The following is a 15,761-nucleotide window of genomic DNA, read 5'->3' on the forward strand; positions in this document are numbered from 1 at the left end:
TGACAGAGGGAGGGAGAGGGCGACAGAGGGAGGGAGAGGGCGACAGAGACAGGGAGAGGGCGACAGAGACAGGGAGAGGGCGACAGAGGGAGGGAGAGGGCGACAGAGGGAGGGAGAGGGTGACAGAGGAAGGGAGAGGGCGACAGGGAGGGAGAGGGCGACAGAGGGAGGGAGAGGGTGACAGAGGGAGAGGGCGACAGAGGGAGAGGGCGACAGAGGGATTGTGTGACAGAGGGAGAGGGCGACAGAGGGAGGGCGACAGAGGGAGGGCGACGGAGAGAAAGAGAGGGAGACAGAGAAAGAGAGGGAGACAGAGAGAAAGAGAGGGAGACAGAGTGAGTGAGACAGGGGGAGACAGCGAGAGGGAGAGAGACAGAGAGAGGGAGGGGGAGAGATAGAGAGAGGCAGGGAGATAGAGAGAGGGAGGGAGATAGAGAGAGGGAGGGAGATAGAGGGAGGGAGAGAGAGAGAGAGACAGAGAGAGAGAGAGAGAGATGTGTGTATGCAGGGTCTGTTGGCTCAGTGGGCGAAGGCGTCCGCTGCAGGGGCCTGTGTTCAACCTCATGGTCACAGTTTTTTTTGTTGCTCTAGCCCCGCCCCCCTCCCCCACTGACCCCGCCCCCACCGGTGCGGCCCTCCTCCACAAACCACTCTGTAAATTTGCCCCCCGAGAGAAAGTTTGTGAGTACCCATGCACTATAAGGAGGCATGGACATTCCTATAGCGACACACTAGCTGTATGGAGACTTGAACATTACCTTCACACACTGTCTCTTTGGGGACCTGAAGATCATTATCTTCACATATTCTCTGTGTGGAGACTTGAACATTATCTTCTTACACTACTTTAGTGGAAGCTTTAACATTAATTACAAACTGTTTCTTTTTTTGGGGACGTGAACATGATTATATTCACATACCACCTCTGTGGAGTGTTGAACATCTCAGTAACCACACACAATCTCTGTGAGACTTGAACCTCTCTATAGTTACACACTCTCTGTGGAGACTTAAATATATTTACACACTATCACTGTATAGACTGTACTATGATAATCTGCACACACTCCATTGGTAGTGACTTAAACACCACTATATTCACACACTATTATAAGGGTTGAACATTCTTATAATCACATTCTATATTTGTGGGAACTTGAGTATACTTTTCTTCTTGCACTATCTGTGTGGGGAATTGAACATCCCAATAGCCACATCCTATTTCTGTAAGAATTTGAACATCCCAATATTCACATACTATCTCCGTGTGACTTGAACATCCAAATAATCAAACACTATTGTTTCGGGAACTACAGCAATATTTCTTTTACATACCATTACAATGAGGACTTGAACATTCTTATAATCATACACTGTTTCTATGGGGACTTGCATATCATTATCTTCACATACTGTCTCTATAGGGGACTAACACCATATTGTAGCCAGCACCACTGATGGTACTATGGTGTTATTATGATCACATATGACCTCTGTGGGCAGCATCACACACCAACCTTAGGCAGACAGTGACATTGCATGCTATTCCTAAAGAGATGCCGTCTAATAACTAATTAAGGTGATCACACTCAGTTTACCAAATTGCTTGATTCCATCATTTAATTCATCCATGTCTTAGTCCCGTAGCTCCTAAGGCATTGGGCACTAAGCAAAAAGGTATACACAGTCTTAATTTCCCTTCTGTAATCCTGATATATGATGAATTATTAATGTAACCCATCTATTGTGTACTTTTCCTAAGTTATGTGCAGCCATTAAATTATGAAAATATTATGAGGTTATTTTTATATATTTGCTGATAAATAAATATTTAGGCCTCTGACCGTGAATGTATTCCAACATAAATGATAATTATGGAGTAAGCTCCCACAAGGATGGTTCTGTGCACGCTTTCACATAACAAGATATTTGCACATTTGAAGCAGAATCCTGTATTATATATATATATTTTTTTAATTATTCTGTTATTAGCATATTTTTAAAACATTAGGAAAGGTGATCCTCACAAGGCTAGTATCCACATATAGTCCCCAAAAGGCTAGTAATATGTGCGTGTGTGTGCATGTGTGATAGACAGCCATTTTGCCTTTCCGCATGGTGCATCCTTCTTTGCTGCCAATGTGTCTACAACGATTCTTTAGTAGGTGTGTGTGTGTCTGTGTGTATATGTGTATGTTGTGTGTGTTCTATGTGGCCATTTTGTTTTGATCCTTGCTTACCAAGTGGCAGTATCTATTCTGTGTGTTTGTGTGTGTTTGTGTGCGTGTGCGCATGTGTGTGTATATGTATGGGTATATGTGTGTGGTGTGTGTGTTCTATGTGGTCATTTTCTTTAATCCTTGCTTTCCAAGTGGCAGTATCTATTTTGTAGGGCGAGTGTTTGTGTTTCAAAGGCGGTCATTTTGCTTTTGTTTCCCATGCCTCTTTCTTTTCTGGTACATGCCCTGTGATGAATGGCCAAGATTTGTTGAGACAACTGATTTTTCTGATTATTCATCAATTTAGTGTATTTTCTAGATGCATTATTATTAGAAGAAGTCCATGTCTTTTTTGAACGTTGTTTTATTTTTCCTAATATATTTCTTGTGATATATTTCTTTGTGCTTACAGCTGATTGTATTAGTCTGTAGTTCATAATTGTTGTTTTTGATAAATTTATTAAAGGTTTGCCTGCCTACCATTTGCCACGGAGATATACCAGTTATTGTTTTTAATGAATTATTCAATTTTTGTCTGCTCCCTGTAGGAGCCCAATGAGTTTGCCTATGGCCATACCACCCTGAATGTGCCCGATCTCGTTGGATCTCGGAAGCTATGCAGGGTCGGGCCTGGTTAGTACTTAGATGGGAGGAGCCCAATGGAATTAGAGAGACACCAACATTTTATTAATCAATGTATTTGATTATTTCAGACTGCTCCTGAGAGGCATTTCACACCTCTTTCACACATATTCTTGGGTTTGAGCACAGGTTGGGAGCTGCGAGAGGCTTATGCTAATTAGTTTTCTAACAGTTACTGTTCCTTAATTTTTAATACAAATCCACTTCACAATTTAATTTTAATTAGCTATTAAAATAGTGGTTTAATTATTTATCTAGCTAGTCCCATTCTTGAGATAGCAGTATTAGTATGTATATCTGTACTCTGGTTCCTACATAATACAGCTATGCCTGCCACAGTGAAAATCACACTCAGTACCTTGTCACTGCAAAGAAATGGCCACATTAATTTTCTAGACATCACGCTTTTAAATACCATGCACCATACCTTGTGGGCTACAAAGCATAAATAGGGCTGACTTATCTATATTTATATTTCAGGTCACACTGCATGTTATACTCTGCAGCAATTAGGCTACAATGTTAGTCCTGAAACAATTTTATATTTTGCATTGGGAGGGGGGACGCATGGACCCCCTCCACTGGCTGATTTCGGCTCTGGGGACTCCATCCCCCGGGGCCTGGCCATGTCTGCTGAGTTTGATTCCGGTCCAGGGAAGACATGGCTTGGCAGTTCGGGCTGGACTTTTCCCATGAGGCACAGGGTCAGACTGATTTGCATATGGCCATGTCTGAACTGGGGTGGCGGAGTGAGCTGAAGAACGGTGATGGATTAAACCCAGATCAGTTGACTGGGGGTGAGTGTTTGTATTGTCAACGCTCCGTCCATCACCACCTTTGGTTTTTCCATGTCTGCTGAGTTCCCCTAGGACTCCAGTCTCCCCTGGGACCGTAGTGGTAGGCTGCATGCCCCAGCAGTCCCTGCTGGCACCCGTCTCCTGTGGGAGCCGGCATTTCTTTCAGACATAGGGAGCTACTAAACATGAACCTCCCTTTGCCTGAAATCATTTCTGCTCCACTTCTAGCTAGAGGGAGCATTTCTAAGCTCTTGCTTATTAGAAGCAGGGTGTTTGCTGTAACTTTGGACCTTGGGACATAGAAGGAGCCGTTCCAAGGGTGTGGTGATCCCCAGGACCATATATGGCCCCCTCCTTTCTTGTTTGTAGGGTCTGTCTTGGGGAGGTGGCGGTCCCTGGGGCAAAGAACAGCAAAGGTGGGGCACCGAGTGGCCCCAACCCATTTTTCAAAAAAGAAGTTGGCCCCAGGGATGTTATGCCACCCAAGGGGTCCCTACAAATTGATTATGGCCCTGGGGAGGTGGTGGTCTCCATTTACCAATGAATATTTCTAAGAAAGGTGGTGGTCCCCGGGCCATTAATAAGCCCCAGGAGGGTGGCCCATGCACCTCCTCATTTATTTTCAAAATGTACCTTGGACCTGCTCCACCTGGGGGCCTATAACTAAAGAAGCGCAGGAGTATGTGCTTCTTTTTTTAAAAAAAAGTTTGGTGGGATCCAGCACAGCTCCTGCCGAAATTCTTTGCAAAAATATATTATTTTGACCTGGTGGGTCGCTCTGGGAACCCCCCCCAAGAAGACTATAGGGTCAGGGTGTTCCTACCTTACCCCCTTTTCTTTTTTTAAAACATTTTTCTGATACTTAGCTCAAGCCAAGGCCCATGATGGGTGCCAACACTTCCTGGTTTGAAGTGTTGGCATATTCCGGGGAGTGACCATATCTGCTGGGTGCCCCCAGGGCACCCAGTCTCCACTGGGACTGCGGGGGAGCCTAAATGCCCTCTGCAGTCACTTACAGCTTACCACGCCCTGCGGGAGCAGGTATTGCTTTCAGACATAAGGACCTGTTAAACATACCGCTCTCTGTGTATGAAAGCAAGCAAGAGCATTTCAGAGGCTCCCAGTGTGTTGTAAGTGGAGCGTTTGCTGTGACTTGGTGGGAGCAGTAAAGGTCCAGCTGAGCCACAGCAACCAGCTATGTCCCAGGGATGGGCACCCTGGATGGCAATTCCCAGAACCATATATGGCCCCCTCCTTTCTCGTTTTTAGGGCCTGCCCTGGGGACGTGGTTGTACCCAAGGCCGAAAACAGCCACGATGAGGGCTATGTAGCACCCCTCCCATTTTTTTTAAATGAAGGTGGACCGGGAGAGGTGGTGGTATCCGGGGGTCCCCGAGGCCCCCTCATTACAAATTAATTATGGGCCCGGGGAGATGGTGGGCCGTGGGATCCGGGGGGTTCCAAGAGGACCCCATAACAATGCATAACCTTTGTGGAGGTGTGTGGTCCCTTCGGCATTAATAATTTCCAGGAGGGTGGACCCATGTGCCCCTTCTTCTTTATTTCAAAATTCCGCTGGGACCTGGCCCATCTTGGCACCCAGGGGTGATTACTAATGAAGCATGGGATTCTACCCTTTTTTTGGGGGAGACCAGGTATCCAGCATGTCTTTAGCTGAAAATCTTTTTAAAAGCATGTTATTTTACTCTGGTGGGGTCCCTCTGGGAACCCTCAAGAAGATTAGAGGGTCAGGATGTTCCTGCCCTGCCCTGTTTTCTTACCTATTTACATTTTTATAGTACTAAGCACAAGCTGAGTCCCAAGATGACTGCCAACACGTCCTGTTTTAAAGTGTTGGCAGCCAATCCGATCTCAGCACAAGATCAGGAGGGGTAGCAGATCCTTTATGTCCCTATATATAAAAATTGTAATTTTCGTTAATATTTCCAATATTACTGAATGGATTTACAACAATTCATAAAAAGGGGGATTTCAGTCAGATTTGATATCATTCCATTCAGCAGTTCAGGCACACTGTTCATTACTTTAACATTTTGGTGATACTATTCACAAGTTGATCATTTACTGTGCTGTAGATTCAGCCAGACCACAGAATGTCTGAGACATTCAACTTTGTACGTTGCTTAGCCATATAAATAAGATGGGGCTACACCAACACTGAAAAAGAAATGTGTGCCATTAGCTCATTATTAGCAGAAACACAATTCTTATAGAAGGAAGAGGTGTGATAAAGAGCATCAGAGGCTAGCCAGTGTGGTATGATGTTCAATAGGTGAGCAGAAGGTTCAGTGATGGTTTCTGTTCCAATATTGCTTTATAAACCATGTTTGAAGAAAAGATCAAACGCAGCAATGCTGGATATCACACTGGTGAATCGCATCTATGGAACACTTACCACGTTTTGGTGGTCTGGCACCCCAAACATAACTCAAGGGTACAGAATGAACAGTGAGTGGTTTATGCCATGCAACTACAAAGTCCTAAAGATTGGCTCATTTTCCAGAATGTGCAGGCCCTTTCTGTTGTCTGCATCATATTGAAAGTAGCGGAACAGAAAACTCAACCCGATTGACTGCACATCATGGGGACCGCCCACAGTTTTATATTATTAGACATACATTAGTCACTTATTGCCAATGTGGATACACTTCAAGAACAATACATTTCAGTAGTACAAACAACAGGCTCTCATTCACTCTCATAGAAATAGAGATGTGATCTTGGGAGTTTAGTGTGACTTTGCTTTGTTATGTATATCATGTATTCAATTTTGCAGTTTTACATCACACATCTTCCACCTTAACTTTGATGAAACAACCTTTTCTCATCAGTTCCAAAGGTTGTAAATTAACATAAAGACAGCAAGCACAGCATGATGACTCTCCTCCACAGCTCCAATAAAAAAAATGTAGGGGCACTTCTGGTTCATTCTGAAGTATTACTGTGTAAGGGCAAATAGGAATCTTGTGGGAGAGCAAGGGTATTAATTTAATCAACGCACAGTCAAGTGGGTCCTGTTCCTATTTGCCTTGTTCATATATTATTTTCAAGCTATTTATTTTTCATGATGACATTTGGTTTATTAAAATACCATCCTCGCAAATGAGAATTAATAATGTATAAACCTCATAATATCCTATTGCTGTAGAAGGCAGTGATAGAGAAATAATATGAAATGAAAGATTATTGCATCATAAATTACACAGGTGCAGTATAATACTTTATGATGGATTTTATGTTTCTTAAAATAAATAACCAAAATTGAAAAGCTTAATGAAATGCAGTAAAAGTACCTTAGGCAGTTGTATGTTTAAAATCAGACTCAACCTATTCATTGTATTAATACTAATGAACCAATTTAAAATATATATGTTCTTAGCAGCGATCTGTGCACTAATTACACAAAGTTTTAAATCATATCTTACATGCATAATGAGTTCTTTGCAGCTCTCAAACACATAATTACCACTTTGAAAAAGTGGTTTCTCGAAACCAAACTGTTTCAGAATGCAGTTAATGAGGGGGGTCAAAACATATTTTGCTAAACCTGGATTTCCAATTTGGTTTTATAAGACAAAATGGTTATAATTCTAGGTAAGAAAGCCTTTTTAGATTGTGAAATAATGCTAATGTTAACTCCATGCTGTAGCTGAATATGCTGCATCTAAATTCCATAAAACATCATATATCTTACTGCATCTTTATCTTACAAAGATAGACTAAAAAATAGCCCTGTTTTCTTATCTAGACTCAGCTGCTAAATTATCTGTTATTGCTAAATCAACTTTATACTCAGATATTAGTGTCTATGTGACTACCTCCTTCTGAGCAGTAATCCATATGCCATTGATAAACACTTACTTTATTTTCATAATTTATTGCAATATGATATGAATTACTCCTATCGTATAAAAAATCAACGCGTGAAAGAGTAAGACAGTAGGACAATGAGAGACAAAGCCATCTATGAGCATATATAGAAGATATTAGGAAGAAACATGTGAAGCCGCACAAAACTATTTGCCATATTCTGTCCCAAAACTTTTTTAGCACCCTGAATGGAATGCTTATACTGACTTAGCCAATCTGCATGCTTAGAATGTTGGCAAAAAATATTCTTTAACTTCATCTTTAGATTAGTGACAGTATAAAGAAGACGCATAGAGCAGGAAGCGCCAATTGACCTGTTTGTGTTTTGTTGGGTGAGACTTGGTATGCAGCTGATAATTACTTTATTGGTCTCAAGCCACTAATGGCCTGATTATGACCCCGCCAAGACTCGCCGCTGCCTGCCTACCAGATTATAAGTTATTTGTGGTCCGGTGGGTTGGCAGCATGGTGTTCCAAGGGCGGTGCAATGAGAATGCCTTACAAGGTTCCTACACGGCATGGACTGAAAATGTATGCCATGCAGAGCTCTTGTAAAAGACACACAATTGATGGACGGAATGTAGAACAAATCAAAACATTCACCCCCAGTCAAGAGATCTGGGTTAAATCCATCATTCTTTTGCTCACCATGCCACCCCAGTTTAGACCTGGCCATATGCAAATCAGTCTTGACCCTGTGCCTCATGGGAGCAGTCCAGCCCAAACTTCCCAGCCAGGTCCTCCCTGGACAGGAAACAAGCATCGTTGGACCCGTTTCGGGTCTTGAGCATGCACAACTCTTGAGCATGCACAAAGGGGGGCACATATTATGTCCCCATGTGTGCATGCACAAGCTGAGGAGGTAGTTTCCTCTCTGCCAGGGTTGACATGAAGTATAAATTTCGGCAGAGAGGAAACCCGTAATATGCTTGGTGGGACAGCAGCGGTCCCGCCAAGCATATTGCAGCCTCTGACCACTGCACCACCTCGAGGGAACAGCGGTCCCTCGTGACGTCAGCAGTCCCAGGCCAGTCCGATCACCTAACTAGTAATTGGGCGGTCGGACCACCGTTGCTGTGGTGCCTGTACCACCACTGCCAAGTCACCACGGGTCTGGTGGTCCTCAGACCACCAGACTTGTAATTTGGCCCTAAATGTTAAGAGCTGTTAATTGCATTTCCCCTCATTATGCTTTGGCTTTGGCTCAGGTACATAATTGTAGGACAAGCAAATAACAGAGGTTAACACCCTCTGAAGAATGCATAAACTCTCATCAGAACTCTGAGCGGTGGTCAATAAGGTGATGAATATGGCTATACAGTTTAGGTGTGTATGTATCTCACAATACTGATGTCTTTTATATTCTACATTTGCTCGTTCAAAAGTTCTAGGTTCATGTCTATATTGAATGCAAACAAACTGGGCTGTGTTCTTTGGGCTAGGTGTATGAACCATTTTCTGTTCGCAACAGTCTTAATTAGTGTGTGTGGCTGCAAAATAGTTTTTTTCAATTTACGAATCCCATTTTAGGCGTCAGTAAACTTTTTAAACTTTCACCAACTCCTAAAATGGGATTGAGAATGGATATCAGTTTCATACGTGGAAGGTGTGTACTGAGTAGGAGTGATAATCCATTTTTTATTTTTTAAAAGGGAGTGCCATTTTTTTTAATAAGTGTGTTCGTGAAACTCCCATACAAACTTTTGAAAAAAAGAAAAATTCTCTTAAATGCAGTCCTGTTTTCTTTAAGAACAACTGGATGCATTTAACAATAACAAGCCTTTGCTTTAATAAACAGTGGTCACATACATGTTGGTCTGCTGATTCTAGCAGTCCACCATCAGTGTTAGGACCCCCAAATGGTTGTGAATCACAATTTGAGTCTTAGCTCATTAATATTTACGAGGTAGGTCAGATTTCAACCCTCTCTGATTTAAAATGTTATGAGCTGACATATTAGTATATTGGTCAGTTCTACAAATTCTTTAAGGATTGTACAACTACTTGTTTCAATTTGCAGGGAGCATTTTGTAGCCACTTTATTTGTACATCTGACCCTCTCTTCTTTATTTCATGGGGAGCAAGTTCATCTGATTTACAATTCAAGCTAATTGTTCATTCATGTTTGTCATTAAGACCAAAATTACATTACATGATTGCAATAGCTTCCTAGTCACACATGCACGAAAACTGAGCAGGGACAGATATTCTGTGGGATTTATTCAAATATCCCTCTTCCAATAGCTTCCTAGTTATGCATGCTTGAAAATTAAGAATGGAGATTTGTGGGATTTATTCAGATCTCTTTCTTCCTCACTAGGTGTAAGTCAATGGAGACTTCACTGTGCCAAATGCACAGTAAAAATTAATTATACGCATAATAGATGCGTCTCAGTTGTTGCATAATTAGTGAACAAAAGATAGGCAGAAAGTATAAGATGAAGGGGCAAAACAAGTTTCTTGCACCCTCCACAGGTAAGTTGAGTCTATGAAACCAAAGCAAGGACACACAGGTTAGTTACCCTTGCAAAAAAAGTAAGCGGGTATGGAGAAAGCAACACCAAAAGTCAGAAGATGCCATGGCCATTGGACTGCAAAGGCGGACTGTTGTTAATGGGGTGACAGTTGATGGGCATGTATGCACCACTAGTTATTTATCAATATTGTAAGTGCTCATAGCGGGGCAAGAGGGACAGAATTAAAAGTCAGTGGGTGCATAGTCTGTCGAAGAACATGGCTTCCTAATGAATTATATCAATCATTAGCATAATGAATCTCAACTATGAAACAGGACAAACATTGCTTAAAGTTCATGGACAGGTATTTTTCACACTTTTATTTTCAATATCTCTTGTGTTTGTAGCTGAAGTCCTAGCATTATTCCGGTGCATTAACTGTGGAGTCAGGTGGGTTGGAACCTTAGCCTGCTTTTCACAGCCCAGAGTGTTCACCATTTCTTGAAGAAGCTAGGAAAAGCATTTAGACTGAATTAGCATGTAGAAAACCAGTGCACTTTGTAAACATCAAGCAAACAGAACTGTGAGAACTGAGTGGAGCACAAGAAGAACAAAAAATATCCTATATACAGACACTGTTTGTGCAGGGGTTTTGGTTGCACGTCGTACCTGGAAGAGGATACCACTAAAACCAGCAGCAATATCTGAAAAGCCACCTCACAGGAGCTCAGTTAACCTAGAGAGACAGTGCAAAAAGCACTGGACCTGATTCACAAAGCTCCAAAAGCAACAAAGGTCCTTATTAGGAACTATAGGAGTTCACAAATAAAATATACTCTACAATGAGTCCTATATAGGTTGGTGTCCAGCCAGACACGGTTTTAATTAGTTAAGAGTTTGAAAAGAATAATTGTGATGGAGCCGACAAACAATATCGTGGGACACAAACCTGCATCTGGGTTTTACAAAGAGAAACTCACAATACAGTTGGACACAATCCTGTATCCAATTTACACAAAGAACAGACAATTGAAAAAACATTAGATTCGAACAAGAAGTTTTTCAGGCAACAGTTGGCGGAAGCTTATGATCAAATTGAAATATATGCAAGCTATCCGCGATAGTTAACTCACTGATAGGACACAATGGTCGACTGTGTGAAACTATACAAGTGGTCGACGGCGTTTCGATCCCTTGCAACGTATATTGGGATCATCATCAGGACTGTTGTATTCACATGCCTGAATTGAATTTTCTGCATGTAAGAAGGAAAGAGATAGAGAAGGCAGACATAAGTGTAAGCGTAAAGAAAAGGAAAAAGTACAGCTAATCTGGACCAATTAAGAGTGGTTTTGAAGTCCATGCACGGTTTCAAACAAGACCATGCGGGAGCGTTAAGCTCATGGTGATGGTTTAAGAAAGATGAAAGATGTCCGTGAAAAAACTATACAATGTTAATAGTAAGAGTGGGGTGACCCCGTGGAGGCTTGGAGTTGATGTGGACCAAGAGGGGATGAATTGATCACGGAATTACGAGCGGAAAGATTCATAACAGATAGAGTACTAGAGAGCATTCAAAAGAGTGGCCCTAAAGTGATTTCCAGAAGTGCCCACGGCGCATTCGAAAGAATGATCCTAAGGTATGGAGGAACGTAACTGAAAGCAGGGCTGGAATAAAGCAGGACAACAGGGAAGAGGACAAAAATGCTGGATGGTAAGATCCAATTGAAGCAGGACTGGAGTCGCCAATGGTGTCTTCCAGCAGCAATTTGTGGAAATGAAGGGTGCAGGGGGACGACAGCACCGGCGGGTCACCCGCTGCAAAGTAAGTGTTGGCAAGTGGTGTGCCGAACCATCAGTGAGCCGCTCATAGTGCCTGCCAGCCTCCAGCAGCGCATCTCGCCTGCCTGACAGGATTCCTGGTGTCAGACTCCCGCGGGATGCCAATGGCAATGATACAGTTTGTCTCCCCCACAAAGCCCCGGGTTTACAAGAGAAAACACCGAAAAAACAGTGAGCCGAAACTGGAGCGTGGACAGAGGAGGCAGCCTCCCATGTTTGTTCACAGAAACATACCCTTTTCAATGGACCAAAAATTGAAGTCTGTTATGGAACATGTGGAAGTCACAAACTTCATGCACTTCATTGTCAGGTACATGGTCAACTAACAGGAGGAGATCCAATAAAGAGACAATGGAAAGGGTCTGCCCAATAGGGTTCAACTGGGACAAGTGAAAAACTGGATGAATTCTCCAATCAACAGACAACTACACTCGTAAAGTCACAGGATGAAATACAGTGACTTTGTTTGGCCTATAGAACCTGCATTTGAATTTGTTGAGGAAAAGATGAAAAGGCAAACATTTGGAGGATACCCTTATCTTGTCAACAACCTGATAAGGAGGAGAGGCCTTACGATGGACATTGACAAAGCATTTTATATTGGCTTTAGCATCATGGAGATTGGAACAAAAGGAACCTATAGCGGAGCACTGAAAGCACATGCTTAATACCTTACAGCTGCTGGATGGGGAGGGAGGCGCGAGCGGAGCAGGGGACTAGGTGGCCGCCCCTGGGGTGGGAGCATACCGCGGGTCGTTCTCCTGCCATGTTAGTTTGTTATGTACAATTACTGCTCCAATGGGGCACAAAGGTTAAAAATGCAGGCGCAGCTGTGGCTGGGGGTGCGTACACGTGCAGGGGGCCGGGGGAGGGGGTAGGAGGCGGGTTAGCATGTGACTGTGGTTTTGCCGCTGTTGTTACAGTTTTCTTTCTTGTTGTATTATAAATATTTAATCTGTATGTAAGTCCAAGCTGGGGGACCCATCCAAAACCTTGTTAGTGGTACAGGGTCTAACGCGAGGACCGTCATGGACAATCCCAGAGTTTTTGCCTGCTCAGGCACTCCACGATCTAGCCAGCTCTGGGCGAATATCCTCTGCCTCCGTGGTTGCACAACCGAGTCATCGTGACTTCAACATGTAACGTTACTATGTTTGTGAATACTTAATTGATGAGACCAGATAGCTGTGCTGATAAGGTTGATGTTTCTACTGTATTGTGAAACCCTAAAATGCCAATAAACAGATTTGACCCAAAAAAATCATGGAGATTGGAAGCTATCTTCTGACGAACTGATAAAATTGCCGAAGGTAACTAGTTGCAGCATGAACATGGGCGAAACCTGAAAACTAAATTGGAAAGCATGGGGATAAAGCACAAAAAAAGGAGTAAAGTGAATGGCGCTGTGAATGGAATTACTATAAGAAAATATAGCTAAAATCAAAAAGGAAGGCCAATCACTCTGAGTGGAATTGCAAAAGCAACGAAGATACTGTTTCAGTCCTAGTTCAAATGTTCAGTCTGGCCATTAGTTTATGGATGGAACATAGTGTGACCTCAATGTGGTAAGGATTGACAGAATTTCAAAAAAACTGTGTATATACTGACGACCTTGATCTGAGATAATTACTTGGGGAAGTCCATGAAGATGAAAAATTTCCTGCAAAAAATATCCAATGCAGGGTTTTTGTAGATGGAAGTTTCTGCAGAGCAGTAAAATGGGCCATTTTAGAAAAGGAGTCAACAGTGACCCTAATCACTTTATAACTGTCGATGGAGACAGGGCAAAAATGAAGTCAGGGAAATTGGTATGCCACAGTTCAGGTGGGATGGGTAAGGGCTGAATAAGCCCTGAAGGATGAGAATGGGAAGCTTTAGTTTGGACACAAGTAGAAAAAGAATGGACAAAGCGGTCAGTGTCTCTTCGAACAGAAGAACACCATCAAGAGCAAAGTTGGAGTTCCAAGGTAGCTTAATGGCCTCTGTGTCCTGCAATGGGAGAGTCATCACATATATTGAGCATCTCTACATTCAATTATTTAGTAGGGACGCAGATAGTCTTGCCCTTAAAGATTGAAACCATTTTACTTTAATTTATCAAGAGATGATGGAGCCAGTCTAATGATGCATTGAAGAGGTAGTATATTATGACCATACTGGACCGGAGACTGAGGATATTGACAAGAGAGAGCATTAGCCAAATTGTTCTTAGAATATGGAATATTTGTGATGAACAAATCGTACTGAAGTAATAAGCCCAATGGGCCTGTCAACTATTTTGACATGGCATGTTTCTTAGACACTGAAGGTTATGATAATCTATGCGAATCTCATATGGATCGCTAGCACCCATCACGAGTTGCCTTCATTCAGTACAGGCCATCTTCATTGCTAGGAGTTCTCTCTCTATCTCTCAAACCAAATAATTTCTTTCTGAATCAGATTGGGTATTAGGTAGATAAAAGATTTGTTGTTCTAATCCATCCTCTTCTTGTTTCTGTATAAGTACCGTTCCAACTACTTAATTGGATTCATTGGTTTCGATCACAAACATTTTCATGGGATCTAGATGTTGCAGAAAAGGTGCCTGAGTAAAGGCTTGTTTTAACTTGATGTAGACCTCTTCTGCCTGAGTATCTCATTGAAAGCCTGTGTGTTACATATCATTTTTCATAGTCCGTGAAATGTGGCTGGTTAAATGTGCAAAGTCCCTAATAAATTGTCGACAAAATTTTGCAAAACTCCAAGAAGCATTGAGTTTCTTTGAGACTTTTAGGAGTAGGCCAGTCGAGAATAGCAGAGATCTTCTTTAGATCAATTGAGATTCCAGTGATGCTTAATCAGAACCCTAAGTATACAACCTTGGACAGATGGAATTCACACTTATTAAGTTTGCAGAAAAGGTTGTTTTGTCGAAGTCTATTTGACACCTATCTAATGTGTAGGAAATGGAAAGCAATATATTTTAAGTAGATGAGAATGTCATCAAGATAGGCTACTAAAAAGTGGTTCAACATGTCAGCGGAAGTATGGTCAATATGTTGAAACACTGTTGGAGCTTTACAGAGGCCAACAGCATGACCTGATACTCAAAATGGTCTAGGGGGTTCTAAACACTGATTTCCACTCATCTTCCTTTCTGATCTGAAGGAAATGGTAAGCTCCATGCAGGTGCAATTCTTTATCCACCTTTGACCGTCGCACAAACTCTAAGATGTATTTTATTAAGGGAAGAGAGTATCTGTCTTTGATATTAATCTCATTCAGACCCATAGAGTCTTTGGATAGTTTATAGAAATATCAGCAATTAGGTGTCAATATGTCTTATGAACTATAGAAAAAAACACTAATAGACTGGCTTTGAAGATTTGTGTGTACCACAAGGTATTGCTCTAACTACACAAAACACCGATGGATGGAATGCTTGATTTAATCTCAGTCACTGGTAATTATTCGGGCCACATCCCAGTCCATTGTTATTTAGCACACCTTGCCACCACAGCTTGGACCCAACTATATCGAAATCAGTCTGCCCGGGTTCCAAAAGAAACATTCTAGTGCAAACTGCCAAGCCAGGTCCTCCCTGAACTGAAACACAGGAAACCGATAACCGATTGTGCCTTAATTATGGGCTTATCAGACAGGTAAAGCTTGGTTCCAGTGACAAAGTTTGCACAGGAGCCGCGTCTGGGCATCCTCCTACTACTTTGAATGGCACAACAACTATACAAAACACAGATGAACGGAATGCTTGAATTAATCTCACCACTGATAACCCATTGTTATTTTGTACACCATGCCACCTCAGTTTGGACCCAGCCATCTGCAAATGTGTCTCAACCCTGCTCCAAAAGGAACAGTCCAACTCGAACTTCAAAGCCAGGTCCTCCCTTAACTGGAATACAAGCAACCCA

Source organism: Lissotriton helveticus, chromosome 11 (assembly GCF_964261635.1).
Source record: "Lissotriton helveticus chromosome 11, aLisHel1.1, whole genome shotgun sequence".
NCBI classification, from domain to species: domain Eukaryota; kingdom Metazoa; phylum Chordata; class Amphibia; order Caudata; family Salamandridae; genus Lissotriton; species Lissotriton helveticus.